Source organism: Anas acuta, chromosome 17 (genome assembly GCF_963932015.1).
Source record: "Anas acuta chromosome 17, bAnaAcu1.1, whole genome shotgun sequence".
NCBI lineage: Eukaryota > Metazoa > Chordata > Aves > Anseriformes > Anatidae > Anas > Anas acuta.
Window position 1 is genome coordinate 5,314,960 of NC_088995.1, and position 17,031 is coordinate 5,331,990.

Consider the following 17,031-nt stretch of genomic DNA (forward strand, 5'->3'; position numbering starts at 1 on the left):
TGCTGTCAATGTTAGCCAAAAGACCGTCTAGTTCTTCCAGGTAGGCCAGGCAGTTTAAGACAGCATTTAGAGATATATTTACCGATTTCCTAATCATGAAAATCCACCCTCAGTGAGATCAGGTAGCTATGCTAGGACAGTATCTTTCAGATAATCTGATTCTTGGGATACAAGTTCCTTCCTGTCCAGAACACCTCTGTGTTTCCTTTGAATTAAGAAAGCTGTCAGGAGCAAGCCTAGAAACAGCAGCAGGCATTTGAACAATTCAGGCCAATCCATTACAGAAGCCTGCAAGTATTACGTACCAGGTACTTCCCTCTAACCACTTGACTGTTGAGGAATAAACTAGCACAGAAGTATGCTGTGGAAAACCCAAATAAGAGGAAAAACAAGAGAGCCTGGGAAATCAGAACTAGAAGATGGACTCCTCATGCAGCTGGCAACAACAGGTATGTCCTCCTGACAAGTCACCCCAATGAAACTGCCCAAAGCAAGCTTTGCACATAGTTTTCCTACAGCCTGCAGAAATAAAGATGCATTCTCCGTTGAAGGACTGAGATTTTCCCATGAGCTGTAGCTTGCAGCCAATTCTGAACACTACTGAGCTCACGTAATGCTTCACAAGTAATGGATACTAGTACCATACTCCAAGTCATAGTGAAAGAAACCCTATCTCCAAACCCAGCATGTGCTGCTCTGTCATTGTCACGTGTGCATGTGGAAGATGTATTCATAATTGGGAATCAAGTTCTTGCGTCACAATTACTCCACCAAGAATGCAATGCTGAAATATATTTAGAATGGTTCTGTTAACATGATAGCTAGCTTCCATAATGCTGTTAAAGGTATCCAAGGCTATAAACCCACTATTGTTCTATTAGCAATTATTGCGGAGTAAGTGGAATGCTTAAAATACCGTATTTAAGAAATAATGCTAATTCCACAGCAGTATCTGTAAAACAGAAAAAAAATCAGTAGGGTACATTATCAAAAGCTGGCTTTGGGGCAAGTTTTTATTACAGTAGAAATTTTTGAACTGGTAGGGAACAGCTTCAACACCCAGCTCTGCCAGCATCTCTGCGTGTGAAGAGCACCCGTGTGCGAGCCTTGTGGCAATCACCTCCAGGCAGGCACCTACTGTCAAGCAGCAGCAGTCCCGAGCAGCCTACCCAGCAGCCAGTGTCCACACATCTATCAGCCAACCAGCAGAGCACAGAGCTGTGCTTCAGCCTACAGAGCTGGAAACGAGCGCCTAAAGGTAAGCAGAGGAATACAGAGCAAGTTCAGAAACAGGTCTGAGCGTGTAAGAGAGTAACGAGACAGAACTGAAGCCCTAACTTGGGAGGCTGGAAGCCTTAGCAATTCTGACTTGCACAGTGATACTGCTTTGTTTGATCACGTGCTTACATTCTCCAGGGAGTCAGAGCTGTTCCTACACAGAACATCAAGCTGAGTTGTCAAAGCTCAGAGCTCTTCAGTTGGATCTCGAGAGGCTGTGCCTATACTATTTCCACAGCAATGTTTGTTAACCAAGTTTTCATGCCAAGAAAACTGCCAAAGCCACCTGCAGTCAGAAGATCCAGCTTTACTAGAAGCATCTTTAGTGCTCTGTTCATATTAGCTGTATACAGAAACTGCCTTGGAGACCATAAATGAGATTCTTCTCACCTCAAGCTAGATGCTTGTGTCTCACCTAGCCCCCTTTTAGAAGGCCCACTATCACTCAGAGAGCAGTTCCTACCTACTCTGGACACCCTCTTCAGGATCAAGACACGTGCTTGACTCCACTGTCTGATTCAGAGGGAAGGCAGCAATATTCCAGTGTTTGTAACGCCGCAGTTTCGAGCTTAAGTACATCTAGACAGAATTGCTAGAATGAAGCAGACAATATCATCCAGACTCTGGCTGAGGAAGCATCAGTAATTAAAGAATTTAAGTGGACACCACATTCTTTGATGTTCAAATGCTCAAAGAACAAGCAGCTCAAAAGACGTTCCCTGTATTAACATAACAAATAGCTGTTACCCTCCCTACACACATCAAGCTTTGCCAAAGTGAGAGTCAGTTATAAGGCAGCTCTTCTATCACCACCTCCATTTTCTCCAAGCTTAAAGATTAAATCAAATATTTCACTACTGGAATTTTCATTATCAGGAAGTTGCAATAATGCTTATTTGGTTGGTTTGTTCTCCCAATATGATAGCTCACTTTAATGCTTTGAGTTAACAATTATTATTGCTTAACTAAGATAAAGCAAACAGAGGCCTGAAAAACATAAAGCAAGCAGTAGAAAACCAAGCTCAGCTGTTCACAGATAGACTGAATGCATTATGATCACCTGCAAGGCTCATGGAAATTCTGACACAGCTCTAATATGCATCAGAAGTTTCAAGCCCTGATGCTTAGAGCTTCAGGAAGTTGTCAAAAAGCTTAAATAGCGAGGTAAAGACTCAGACCACTTACTGTATCTAAACAGCTGGGGTTAGCAACGAGCAAGAAAGGTGTATGATAACACAAAAAGCAAGAACCGAAGCCTGCATGCAATATTCCCAAGATATTTTGAGAGATTACTTCTCTCCTAAGTATAAGCAAGCATGTGTGATTCTCCAGAGAGGTCACCAAAAGTGAAGGGGGCTGTTTGCTCATTAAAGCTCAGCTGAGGAGCTCCATGACCTGCCGAGCAGCCCTACTGCATGGTACCCACCAGGAGGTACCTCCAGTCACGCTACTCCTCTTGCCCAGTTCAGGAAGAGGATGCAGGAGGGATGTGATGGAAGGCAGCAGTAAGGCTTGACCCAGCACGACTTCATTTCTCAGATGGGTTATTAGAGTTGCAAGAGAAGTTTCGCTGAGTTCCACTGACAAGACTGAACTTGAAGCTGTTCCAACAGAACTGAAATTGTCAGTATGAGATGTTCACCCTATAGATGAAAGCCTGCGTATGGAAGTGACCCAATCTTAGTTTTCTTCTACTAAACAATGAGCTTCACTCAGCGAGTATAACATGCTAAGGAAATAACTGAATAGATGACTAGAAAGAGGGATTCAAGTGTCAGTCTTCACGAGACTCAGCCAGGACAAAGTGCTTTTTGTTTCTACCTTTGAGATCCTGACAAATCAAAAATAGATTAAGTGTGCTAGCAGACTAGCTTCTCCCTCAAACTGATACACGATCCCGCAGAGGAGGATCTGCCAATGCTCTGAAGTAACTTACACCAGAGCAAACACAGCAATGCATACGTTCAGTTTCCCTTGCCAGAAGTTTGAAGGGAACCATGCCTTCAGCATTACAGTAAGCTCGCCAGTAACCACTTTGCTTATGGGTAAGGTATAATAAAGCTTCAAAATAGATAAGGTCCTAACTGCACAGGTATTACACAGGAATACCAAAATCCTTAGTCTTGTCAGAGCCACATGAGTACCTGCACAAGGACCAAGGAAGGCTTTGTTACCCCTGGGAACAGGCTCCAAAAGAGACATTTGCTGTTTCTACATTTTTCATTTAACCTTGCTAAGTTCACCAGCATTATTATGTGCAGCTCAGTGACCAAAACCAAGTTACTGAGTAACTTCCCAGCATGAAGTTTCAGCGCACTAACTCTAGCGACTGAATTACATACATTGCCATCTTAACATCTACAAATCCAGTAACTCACTACTCCCCAACCCACAAGGAGTCAGCACATCTTATCTGTGGAAAACACATGAACATTATCAGCTAGGATATCAAAGGGTACCACAAATACCAAAACCCAGCAATTCAGCTGTTTCAGTTAACAATTAATAAAATAGGGCTCCGCAAAGGAATGCATCTGCTTCCACTTCCTGCATAAATCTCCAGCAGAGCTCAAGTGGTGCCACAGGTACGTAAAACCCTCAGAGCTGCCTGTGCTGCAGGTGACGCTTTTAAGCTCAGTTTGCCCAAGACACAGAACTGTTTGCAGAAGCTGTTCTTTTGAGGGGTAAATTGAAATCAGTAGCAAGGCCTTACTGCACCAGATGTTCAGACCAGCATTCCAGCACCCTCAGGCACCCAGTATTCTTAGCTCTGTCGCATGATCTGCACAGCAGCCCTTGCGCTTGGTACCCAGCCTCGACGACACCACGCTAGCAGCACTCTACCCAGGGAAGACTGCTGTAAGCCAGCAATTTCACTTTAGGATAGAGGCCATTTTTGCTACAGAGGCAGGATAAAGCACTGCAGAAGCACTCGTTAAATGCTTTTCTTGCAGCACTCTTTGTCTAAAAGAATTGCATCAAAAAATCCCCCTCGGAGTATGTAAGGCTGAACACGGCACGTTAAACGGAAGAGGACTGAAGCAACTGGGGAAAAAAAAGGTTAAGACACAGGTTTCTACCCAAAAATCTCCCTGCAAGCATGCTGTGTCACCCATGACAGAACACTGGAAGGAAGAAAAGCCATGTGTGAGCTCTGATGAACGTACGAGCTTACCTTGGCTGAGCAGGTGGTGGGAATACCAGCAGCATTTCCGTGAAAGCTTTACGAACTACCACATAAGACTAAGAAAGGACCTAACACTAGCGTGCTGGTTTACACAAAAAAACTGCTTCCCCCTTCCAAAATTCAGTAAGGTTTGTAAGTAGAACAAACTTATCTAGGCATTTTACACTTAATCCTTACTTCAGAATTGGAGCCTTTGGACCCTTCCACTCAACCTACTTCCAATGCTTCATTTTTAAGATCCTTTTATGCAGTACACACCAGAGCATCTCATCTAAACAAAACTGGCAGAGTGGGTGCTAGTAAGGACTTTTCCCCTTTCTTCCCAAACAGAAAACCTGTAAAATGGCATCAAATGCTGTAAAAACACATCACTTGAAAGATAATGCTGAAGTCAGATGCTCCTCATCCAAGAACTACTTGGAAGAATCTCCTGAATTTCTCTGACAAGTCACCTGCAGCTCAGCTCCTAAATACTAATTCAAGAGTTCAACACTATAATAAAACTGAAGAATGAAAAAGGCTTATCAGAATAGGCACAGTTTTGTTTGCTACAGCTCAGGTTTCTTTGTTAAAAAAAAAGCTTACCTAGTAAGTTTGGAGTGACACACACCTTGGCATTTAAATGACTGAAATCTAGAGATGTGGGACATCAGTGAATACATAGGAGGTGGCTCTTTAAACAAATGCAGGTTTTAACAGGATAAATTCCTATTCTATACTTGCAGAGTTTAAAGGTTACAAAAAGCTCTATGTTGAAGGAACAGATCAGCACCAGGCAACAAGCTTTTTATAACATGGCAAAGATGCTCTGAATTCCATTTAGAGGCTGAGCTGTCACTCACAGCATGATTATGGATTCTCAGCTTCACAGAAAGATTCACAACTTTCTCTTCCACATTCTCATGCCATAAAAATATCCGTGCGTTGTTTAAACTCTAAGAATTCTGGTTAAGATGTTATTAAAATCAAAGTATCTCAGTCATCAGCATTGATTTTTGAGGGGTTACAGGTAAAGCGGCTGCTCAGAAGCCAGCTAATGAGCAGGAGATTCCTCAGACAAGTTTTAATCCACCGTATCTGTTTCAACATGCAGAATCTGTCAGGTCTTTCAGCAATACTTAGCATAAAGTCACCTAGGGGAGAACAGAATCACAGAACTTGACTCACTTCCATAGAAATGCAATTCTGATTGTTTTCTTTTGCAAACATGATGCACCGAGTTGTTTTACCACCATTCAGCTCAGCAAGCCATCCTTAAATCGTGCCTAGGGAATTCTTTACCTCTTGCATTTTTAACGAGCCACAAACAACCAAGCAGATCTTAAGAAAACCAAGCATGCAGAGGGACCCTGTTCTTCCTCTTAAGTTTTCCAGAACCAGCTAGGAGGCCTGAAGTTCTAGGAAACAGAAGCTAGAATGCCAGTTCAAAGTTTCCTGTTCATTGATTCATGAAAGTTCAAAAGCTAACCTTCTAACAAGCAGTGGAGCACCCAACTGGCTCCGTGCGCCTCTGCACCACAAGCACACACACTTTACAGCCACATTTTCAGACTCCTTAAAAGAAATCCCACAACTTTCCAGCAACAAAACCACTGGGGCTGACAATCTACCTGAACAGACTGGAGCATTCTCTCCACCTGCAGAAGCATACCAGGCTCCACACCCAGCTTGGAAATTCACACTAGCTTTACGAATTCTTAACTGTCTTGGCAAGATTCACTAAAAGAATTGTAGAGCTTAAACACAAATTTTTGGAAGGTTTTTTGACATTATGTCTTTTTTGAAATTATAAACTTAACTAGATTCCCCTCAGCCCATGTGCTTACTTCCAACACAGCAATTCTTGCACAAAAACCTTAAATCCCTTCTTGCTCTTTTCATGATACGAGTTACATTTGAGACTGACTTCTTTTGACAAGGCATGTTGTGACTTATCGCTCCTTGCCTACGATAAGTCACTTAGCTCAAAAAAATATTACTGCATCTGCAGAGTTTTTTTGATTTTTTTTTTTTAATTAGCACATTACTTGTTCTGTTGGGTTTAACATGGTAGCATGTGTTCCTGATTAGACTAAAAACTGAATCTTAGTTACTAGGGAATTACTATTGAATTTTAGAACTAAGATGAGTTCTAAATTTTAGGAACTAGGAAAAGTTACTGAATTTTTGAATTAGGAAAAGCAAGAACAGCTATAGATATTTAGAAATTACGCCACATTATAATTTTGGTGCCCCTGAAATAAGTTCAGGCAGTTTAGGCTTAGCCCTGCTAGGTCTCTAATTTGAATACCTAACAAGTTGCATCTAAAAGCAAGACGTATGCCAGAAGCAGTAAAGGGACTGCATTCAACAAGGGCTGACCTGATAATCACTGCAGCTGCTTAAGCACTGGTCTAGTATCAGGTAGTCGGATGTACTAGGCCAGTTTAGAAAGCTGGACAGTAACTTGAAATAGTAATGCTTAGAAAAAATAAGCTACAGGGCACAACAGCACACAACTTACCCTTTAGTGAGCTGCCAAACTGTTTCTTCCTCAACCAGAACAAATCAAGTCTTCTTATGCAAGAGGAAAAGTCTTCATACCTTAGTGCTGAGTGAGAGCTCACCGTCTAAGGAATGATGCAAGAACACTATTAGTTTTAATAGGACTGCTCTCTGGGCGTGACCCTCAAAGGCCAGGAGCACCTGAACTCGTACCTTACACAAACAGCTTAACAAGAACTAGACTTGAGACAAGAAAGTGAGACATAACTCAGTGTCCCTGTTACACCAACCTCATACAATCAAGCAAAAGCCCTTCTTCCTCTGGCCGTGGCTCCATGGGCCAAGCACTCCAGATGAACCCGCACCCAGCCACTTCAGGCAGCAGCCAGCAGTGACACCACCGAGCATAACCACCCTCTGCAGGTAGGCATCGCACTGGGCAGGTTTCAGGGTTGCTTCCCACTCCACAGTGAATCACTCCTAACAGCAGGGTTGGCATTGCTCTTATCTCAGTGACTTACTGAGCCATTCCCATCCTGTCCCTTCTCCTGGCAGGCTGTCACTGGCCTTTCAAGAGCTCACAGAAGCGCCTAATTAGCAGAAAAATTGCAGAGGGCTTAGAGGGGCTGAGCAACTGAAAGCCAGACAGCTCTTAAACCAGCCTGCACATCAACACCTCAGCCCAGAAAAGTGGTCTTTTGCTTTCTTGATGATCAGAACCACCAGGAGTAGAGCTCCCCGAACGTTTTTGCATTTCTTTCAACGCAAGCGGAACAGCTTGGGAAGAAGCAGGCTTCAGCTGCTGCTACCATCAGTTACCGCAGCTACTCTGAGCACCAGTTCACTGTTGCTCTGCTCAATGCACCGAATTTGGCAAAAGCAGCACCCACAGTCAAGATCAGTATCTTCTAAGTCAATGGAGTTTGCTTCCATCCTCAGGTCAGCATCACACCATTGGATAGTAAATTCCCTAAAATGCTGCAAACTGAGTAGTTTTAGAAAACCCCAACGATATGCTCATCTCATCTAGTCCTTCCACCGGAGATCAGTGTTTGGCAGTTACTTCACCAAGTACCACCATTATTTCTATCATCTAAAAACCTAGAATTCCACTTTCAGATACATGGAAAACATTTTAGGTCCGGCTACTGAAGCTGGAAGTGAAGAAAAAGCAACATCACAGTGACCAGGTGTGTTGCTACTGTCCTGAAGCTCTATAAGAAGCTCCTGTCTGAGATGAGCTGCTTGTGAACATTTCCAATCCTTTTACTTCAAGGAGCCTTTATGAGCAATCACTCAGCCAGGTATCCTCCAATGTCCCAGTCAGGCTCTCAAAGAAGGACCATGGATTAGCTCTCCTGCAAGGAAGTTTCCATCCAAATCCCCTAAAACATGGTTTGAGCACCTGGAGGTACGAGGATACTATCAGTATATTCAAAAGCTGCAGCGCTCCCTACAAGCTAGGAGTTTTAGGGCAGAAAGCTGATCTCTGCACAGCAAACAGCCTAACTGCCCAGCCACTGGCCCTTGTTTCTGCCAGAACACACACCCACAAAGCAGTAACAACTTCAACATGCGTCTCCAAAATTGGACGTTCCCATGTTGCTTCTCCCTGCTGTCCTGATCTACTCATCCGTTACGCACAGAGATGCTCTGCAGCAGACGCACACTAACCAAACACCTCCAAATCATGTGATACTCACACTTGAGCCCAAAGGGATTAAGAGATTCCAGTCCAAAGTAAAAGAAAACAAGCAAGCTATTGTATTCTGCATTAGAAAACAACCATGCCTCGACCATAATCCATTAGCCAAACCTATAAGGAAAGCCTGGCAGACCTCAAAACGTTGACCTTGCTCCCATCTTCCCCCTTTTTCCCCAGAATTCAGATTTTCCCAAAGTGGAAGAAGGTACGTTCTTTTGGAAGTTGCTCAAAGAAAGGTTCACTGAACATAGACAAAGATGAGAATGTAATTATAATGGGTATCCAACCAGAATATAATGCCCCGTTCACAGCAAATTCCTGCTACCAGCAGTGAGACAAAATGAAGAATCTGAGCTCTCCAACGTACTCATGACTAGTGTGTCCAATCACCGTGCAATTAAAGAGCAGGAACTCTTAATTGTAAAGATGAACGCTTGTGTGATAAGGATTAGTCATTCATTTGATGCAAAGTTTATCCACTCAGGAAAAACATGCACAGGGCTCAGTGGGAACAAGGTCTGCAGGCAGAGGCAATAAACCTACGAGCTTACATTAAATAGGCTTCACTTGCTTTCTGCTTCCATTTAAAGGCAAATAAAAAGAACCCAGGAACGCAGCATGGCCGGGCACTTCAGGCAGGTCTCTTGGATCAGTTTAGCAATGCCTCCATCCACCAGCCACGTCCCCAGAAGTGGGAAGCAGGATTGGACCGATCGGTGCAGTCTGTCAGGCACCACGAACACTCTGGAGACAAGGAGAGCTTGCAGGTCCCGCACAACAGTGCCACAACTGCTGTGATGAGGAAAGTAAATAAACTCAAACAGAATAAAAGCAAAGCTGTCAGCCCACAGGACTCAGAGAAGTGTTCCTGCTCTATTCAAACCACAGCAAACTGACTACAGGAGGGCTGGAGCAATGTCCTCTCATTAATTTACAAGCAAATCTGCCTCCGGGATACGCAGGTGAGCTTTGATCTTGTAGCTTCCCCTTTTGATCATCGGTTCTTTGTCAGTACACAGACAAATATTTTAAGAGCCCGAACTTACAGAACCCACGGAACAGTCGAAAGGAGCTCTGGTAACAGTAGTTCTGAAAATCAGAGGCCACACGAAGGTGGGAGACAAGCAAACCCAAAGAGAGTTCAGCTCAACAGGCCCAGAACTGGGTCTGGAGAGGTCTCAAAGCGAGCATCCTATCAGGGACACACACGGTGTAATTAGGGGTGACAGAACTTCACAGCACCTCATTTTATCTCCGCTTTTAGTTTCAATGATAGCAATTACCTGCTTGCAGATAGCAACGCGGTAAGTAGAGCTTTCCCAGGTACACATTTAGGTCAATTATGGCTACAAGAGATGAAATCAGCCAGCCACAGCAACAAGCTCACTCCCTTTCGTGATCTGCTTGCAGAGAAGACAAGGAGTCAGGCTGCTGGGCTCCTGTCTAAAAAAAAGAGATAGGAAATGCCAAGGAAACACTTCCCAATTTCAAACCTTGCCACAACCACTTCCAGGAGCTGCTAACGCTCACCTTGACAGCATCCCAGTCACAGCAGACCAACGCTGCCCCAGGCAGTGAACAGGACCCTTCTGGGAGCTGCTCCACACCAAAACCTGGGCTCCCCCCCAGAAGCACCGACCAGACTCACCCACGTAACGCCTGCTGTGGGATGGTGACACACTGAGACCCCGCAGGTTCGGTAGGCACAAGTACGGTGTCTCTGACCTCGGGCTGCTCCTTCTTTGTGCTACCACTTCTTCAATTCCACCTCCAGTTTCACACACACCCCTTCCAATACTTTCAGCTACATTTTTAACTTAATGAGATCAGAAATCTAGTAGTCTGCCCTCGTCTTATCAGGATCCAAACCCTACAGGGCATGAAGATTCAAGGAAAGAGCAGGTTTTCCACCTATTTTCTGAAACCCTGTCAGCTGCTGTACCAACACACAAAAAAAGTAAGCCTACTTGCACAGAACAGTCAAACCGGACTGAAACAGAAGTCACACTCGAAGGACTGGAAGGCTTAAAACTCACATGGCCCCTACCTAAAGCACTGCTCACAGGAGGGGTCCTGTCTTCTGCTCCATCACCCAAGAGCGGTTCGGAAAGCCAGCCAAATGTGCCTCGTCTTCAGACTCCATTTCCAGCTGCGCTTTGCAGCAGACAGGCATTTCTGTCCTCTCATGCAGGCAGCACCGAGCAGCTTCCCCCAGGCACTTCCAGGACAGAAAGCAGCACCAGAGAAAAGTTCTGTTCTGTCGAGCCAGGGTGAAAACCTTCTCTTAAATGCACAGGCAAAGAGAAACTATTTTTATTTCTTCCTGAAGCTCCGTTCTCTCAGGTAGTGCTACAGAATTAATGCTTTGAATATAGCCCTAGTTTCTAGTCCCAAAGCAGGAGAAGCAAATGAGGCCCCCAGAAGGGCAACAGAAAACAGTGCTAACAGCATTTCTGTAGTGCCATTCTGTAGTGCACCAGGGCACACGCCTCTGGGATCAGAAAGGAAAGCTACAAAGGCTTAATTATGGCAATGCAACAGTCTTCCTCCACAAATTCAACCTGAAGTGCATTACCTCCCCCCATACTGACTGTGTTCTAGGAACTAACCAGGACAGGCAGAAACGCTTAAAGAAATGATTTAGACTCATACACACAAGACACTTCATCCTACAGACAGGCACCTTAGCTAGAAATCTCTATTTCAAGCCATTCTGTTTTCAGGAATCTCAGCTAAACCCTGACGTATAGCTTTCCACTAGTCTTCCTGAAGGAAAACCTTTCCACGCTCATAAAACAGGCTAAGAAAGACTACAAACAAGAGAGTTTCCCCTAGGAGTCTTAGCCAAGCAGATACTGTGCTCATAGCATGGGAAAATGGGACATCAGCAGCAGGTTACTTTGACAATGTTGCTTCCTTGACAAGTAGGAAGCTGACACTGAAGTTAAAAGTATCTTTTCCAATTCTTTTCCCAGTAATGGCTAAAGAAAGTAGGACCTGATTGGGTGGACCTTGCACATCTGCTAGAGACAGCACCAGGAAAGAGTAACTCCAGTTCTGAAATTAAAGCAATCCAAAAAAATCACAACATCCAATGTTCCCTGAGTGTGCTCTGCCTCAAGTTTAGGTCATGTGCAGCTGCAAAGCCGTCCCAGTCAAGACACCAAGCACCCAAGCCCTGCTCCAGCCTCGCAGGATCCTACAGGATCTTCTCACGGACCTAACCCAGCAGGAAGAGAACGTTTAAGTGGATACGTCCTGTAACCAGGTTAAAAACACAACCACAGCGTCTGATTTTAAAGCTCAGCCACGGGAAGACAAAGAGGAGAGTACTCGGAGACCTCTGACATTCACGTGCTTGCCCTCAAAGCAGAAGAGCTGTCGAGCTCTCCTCACACTGGAGGCTTCAACTTCTCCCCAGAAGCTGGTAGCAGCCACCACGTGAGAGGAGATGCTGTGCAGAAACCCTGCCCAGCCCTACGGAAACTGTCACTCTGCAGAGAGCGCAGGAGTAATTGGCCCGAGAAGCAAACAGGTGAGCACAGAACACAGTCTGAGGTCAACAGGAACAACAGGAAGGAGGACAAGGGGGAAAAGAAATCAAATTCAGTTATCCGAGCACAAATGCACCATCCTCCAGGCCACGTTCTGGAATTCAGAGGCATCTTGGCTGTTGATCTCCTGAGATCAAGCACTCGAACGTGCCCTGAATCAGCCCTCGCTGTAAGGAAGGCAGCGGTCAGGGCGACGGGCTGTTCCAGCTGCCCTTCAAACACCCAGCTCTTCCAACGGAGAGCAGAGCTCGCACCAAGTTTCTAATTTTGTTTTCGCTTCAAGCCAATTCCGCAGCTGCCAGGACCGTTTTCCAGGCCAGGCTCAGGGCTCGCCGCTAGGACCAGGCCCAATGCTGCACAAGACCCCCAACTGCTCCAAGCCCTGGTGTTGGCCACTGCTCTGCTCCTCCTGACACAATTTAATGGAGAACCAAAGTCAAAAATTACTCAAAATTTGCTCAAAACGTTCAATTTGGAGGCATGGTAACACTTGAACGGTGCAGCTTGTACAAGTTTAGCTGCAATGTGACTGAAGGCCGCCCATCTTCCAGCCTCCCCAAACCCAGCTGCCCCAAGGCCGGGCACAAAGGCCCCATTTGGGCAGCCCTGTTCAGAGGCTGCTGCTTCTGATCAGAGCTGGGAAGGGCTCCCCCAGCCACAGGACCACTGGTACAATGTCCAACTCTTCGTTGTCTCCCTTAGGCACACCCCAGTCATGCACACACAGGTCTTAAACTTTGAATCATGCCAAGCCTACGTCGTTGCAGCCACGTGCAGCATTAACACCCATCGGGAGCAACGCCTGCAGGAAGCCAGCATCCCCCTGTGAGACCTGCAGAGCACATTTCCAGCTAGCAGCTGAACCAGCAACCAGACACAACCCAACTGCTCCTTCTACACCTTAGATTACAGCTCTCAGTCAGAGGTATTCCAGATGACAAACCAATGCTAGGTATCAGCAACTGTATTTTGAGTTAATCCCGTAAAAACAGTTATTTTTCATGGACGATGACTCCAGAAACAACTTACCCATTCCAATTAACATTCCAGAAAGCCTTTGCTCTTCTTCCCTGGCTCACGTTGCATGGTGCAGAGCTGCAGCTCCAACGTTTCCCGTCCAGGCATGCACTGCTGCTTCCTGAAGGCAACCAAAGCACCTCCAGCTCCCATCACAGACACAACCCTGCTGCACTTAGCGAAGGTAACAGTACCACTGCTTTCTACAATAACGCCGCACTCTCTTACCTCCTAGAATCACAAGAACCAGCGCATTCTGTCAGCTGGCGTCCCCTGCCTTTGGGGTGGAGAGTTGAGAAAGTCTCGGCTGTTTCCATTCCCAGCCACATTCTGAGTAAGAAGTCAGCACCAACTGATGCCACAGTCTGTGACTTTTATCCCATCCCACAAGCAGCAGGCAAGAAATCGTCACATGTGCAAGTCCATAAACCCATCTGGCTACAGCAATCCTGCCCCGCTCAGGACTGATGCACCCAAGGTAGAAGTTACAGCGCACTGCAAGTTGAGGTCTTCAGATCTCCACTGGGCAGAGCAAGCCTTATGAAGTCAGTATTTCAATTCCTAAACTAGCATGAACTTTGTTTTTAAGTCTGTCATACAAGCCATGCAATCACCCTTTAATCTTCAAACTTCACAAAGATAAAGAAATAACTGTCTTAAAAATGCGGTTCATTACAAGAATTACAGCATTATTTGAGTGCTAGGCATATCCCCAAAGCTTTCTCAAAAGCATTGGAAAGTTATGGCACCAACATGCACAGAAGGGGTGGAATTGAAAGTCAGGAAGCTCTTCTGGAGATGTAGAACCCATATGGGATCCTTTACACCAGCAGCCACTCTACCTAGAGCCGAAGGCAGAGCAGTCACCCATCCCAGCACAGAACGGGGTTAGACAACTCAGTGCTAGGGAGCTTATTCCGAAAGAACCATTTCCATCAGTTGATTCAGCCAACAAAAGCAACTCTGAAACAAAGGCACGTTCCAGTACCTGGGATTTTCACTCTGGTTTACAACACTCGCTGAGCGCTGCTGTACCACCTGTGGGCACGTGCTCAGAGACACCACCGCTGCCAAGCAGAAGAGGTCAGCCCCTGGTGTCCAGCTCCCGTTCACTCCGCAGGGACAATTCCTTCTCCCTTGTTCCAGCAGCCTTGTCAGGCTCATCCCATGGCTCCAGCAGCCTAACGCCACCCTTCTCCTTACGTTACTCCGCGCGTACACACTAACTGCCAGCAGAGCGCTGCTCAGTCCTCCTACTCCTGAAGGGCTGACAACATGTTTCTCTCCACCTCCCTGGGTGGCATGTAGGTGGAACAAGATCGAAGATAAAGGATTGTATCCTCTGCCTTCAGAAGCTCGGGCACACTGCGCTTGCATCTCGTTCAGCTGCAGATGGCCATTTTGGTGAGAAAACAAGAGCTTATCAAGATGGACTATTCCACCCACAGGGATCATCTGTAGGTTGCACGTTATTGCTGAAGCTGGCTAACATTTTACTAATTTCTAATGCAGACAGCTAACAGCAACGGACATTAGCAATATCCTGAATTGCACTGCTAGCCAGAGAACCAGCTTGACTGAACGTATCACTCCTGGAAGCTTATAATCTGAAGTACAACAAGCACCTTTTGGAGTTATTACCAACCTTTTGGAGTTATTGCCAAAAGCCACCACTGCTCAGCATTGCTGTTTCCGCACGTTCGCCCCTCCCCAAACTCCAAAGCAGGCACCCAAACTTCTCGGTGAAGCATTTCAGAATCCCGTGCCCCGCCTGTACTTATCTGCAGAAAATTTCAACACTTGCAGTCCACAGTATTTCCTGTACTATGAAAGAAAGCATTTTTTCTATCCTCTAAAACCACAGCCGAAGCGATGTGTGTATCAGATGTCAAGGCTCCTCCCTTCGAGTTATCTGCAAGCGCTCCTTCATGTGAGCTCCCCTTCTCTGCCACCACAAGATTTTCAAATACTAGGAGCCTTTCTTTAGGACCAGGCAAGAAGCACCTCAGCCCTCTATCTAAAGCTTCGAGCATGACAGGTATTGCAGAAAGCCTGCCATAGTTTCTCCAGCCACGCTACCGTCCCTTCCCGATGAACTAACCTAGGAATTTCAGCTATCCCTTTATTTTCACCGTAAGGCTAAGCTGTACCTCTACGCTCAGCACTACTTTATGTGATCTCCCAGCCAAGCTCTCTTCCTCTAAAAGAAGCCCTTGTTGCACGTGATTGTGTGGGCTCATGGCACAAGAAAACATACAGGTGGGGGACTCAGCCAGGAGAAAAGCAGTTCTCATAGGTAAAGTCCACAGGAGTTACGAGCTCATAACCAGCCTTCTCCCAGTGAAGGGGGTGCGCACGACAAGGGAATCAGTTTCCTATACAGAGAGACGTGAGGGAACACGAGAGCTCACCTGTTGATAAATCAACATTTTCTAGACGAAAGGACGGAAAAGGGAATGACTACAAGCAAAAACTGAAGCTCCACTTCAACAAAACACCAAGACCTCACACCTGGGGCCCGGGGGGCAGCGCAAACCACCACTTACCAGAGAAGGGCAACATCTGCTCGGCTCCCACCAACAGAACAGAGCTGTTGAGAAGAAGATGGGGAAGAGGCACGGTCAGAGCCCCCACACCCCACAAACGAGCACCCAAAGCCGCACCGGGTCCTGCCACGGCGGGAGGAGGGAGAAACACGAGAATTTCGGCCCCCGGCACACTGAGGGAGGCGGCAGGAGAAACAACACAGGGGCGAGGCCTCGGCGGGCAGCGAGGGAGGTGAAGGGGGAAGGAGGCCGGGAGGGAGCCGCGGCGACAGGGCCGTGGAGGCGGCGGCCGCAGCCGGGTGAGGCCCACACGGCGGGGCCGGGCGGGATCCACCACCCCGAGCCCCCCAAGGAAGAAGAGGAGGAAGGGGAGGAAGAGGAGGAAGGAGCAGGAGGCTGAGGCGGAGGCCGGGGGGCGTGCCGGACCAGGCCTCAACCCCCAGCCTCCCGCCCGGCCTCCCCCCCCCCCCCGCCAGGCCCCAACCCTCCGCCCAGCCCCCGAACCGAGCCCTGGGAGGCTCCCAGCGCTTCACTTACCGCGGGGCAGAGCCGGGCATGGCTCGGGGCCGGTCCCCGGGGCTCGGCCGCCTGCCTGGGCCCGGCTCGCTGGGCTCCGGCTGCCGCCGCCGCCTCCTCACCGCCACAACAACATGGCGGCCGCGAGGCGCGGGCACGGCGGGGCGGGGCGGGGCGGGCCGGCAGCGGGAGCGCGCAGCCGCCCCCCCCCCTCAGCCCAGCCCAGCCCGGCCCCCGAGGGGCGGGGCTCCCGCTGCTCTGTGAGGGGAGGCTGTGTTTTTTTTTGAGGGGGGGTGAGGTTTTTTTGTTGAATTGTGGAGTTTTGGAATTGTTCATGTGGGAAAAGGGCGCTGAGATCGTTTGGTCCGACCATCCCCTACCGCCGCTGTCACACACTAAGCCGTGTCCCCAAGCACCACGTCCAACCTTGCCTTAAACACCCCCACAGGCAGTGACCACCTCCCTGGGCAACCCATCCCAACGCCCGACTGCTCTTTCTGACAGAAATGTCTCCTCGTTTCCAACCTGAACTTCCCCTGGCACAGCTTGAGGCCATTCCCTCTGGTCCTATCACTAGTTATCTATGAAAAGAGGCCGATCCCCATCTCCCCACCGCTTCCCTTCAGGTAGCTGCAGAGAGCAATAAGGTCTCCCTCGCAGTGCGTCTATAGAGAGATGCTCACCCCTTCCTCTCCATGTGTGTATGGAGGCTCATCCTTTCCTCACAGCGTTTCACTAGGCACA

General features: G+C 47.3%; 1 protein-coding gene across 14 annotated transcripts in view; it reads right to left on the minus strand.

The window, feature by feature from the left end:
- Positions 1-16,467, minus strand: part of MTMR3 (myotubularin related protein 3) — a 78,864-nt gene extending 62,397 nt beyond the window's left edge. For 9 of the 14 annotated variants that reach the window (XM_068654122.1, XM_068654121.1, XM_068654118.1 and 6 more), the window contains exons 1-2: positions 16,309-16,467; positions 15,772-15,815 (exon numbers count right to left, since the gene is read on the minus strand). The gene's annotated coding sequence lies outside the window, so the exon portion shown is untranslated. Of the gene's footprint in view, positions 1-6,968; positions 7,075-15,771; positions 15,816-16,308 lie in introns of all 14 variants that reach the window. The other 5 variants (XM_068654109.1, XM_068654112.1, XM_068654114.1 and 2 more) reach the window with 3 other exon arrangements.
- Between the last annotated feature and the right edge of the window lie 564 nt (positions 16,468-17,031).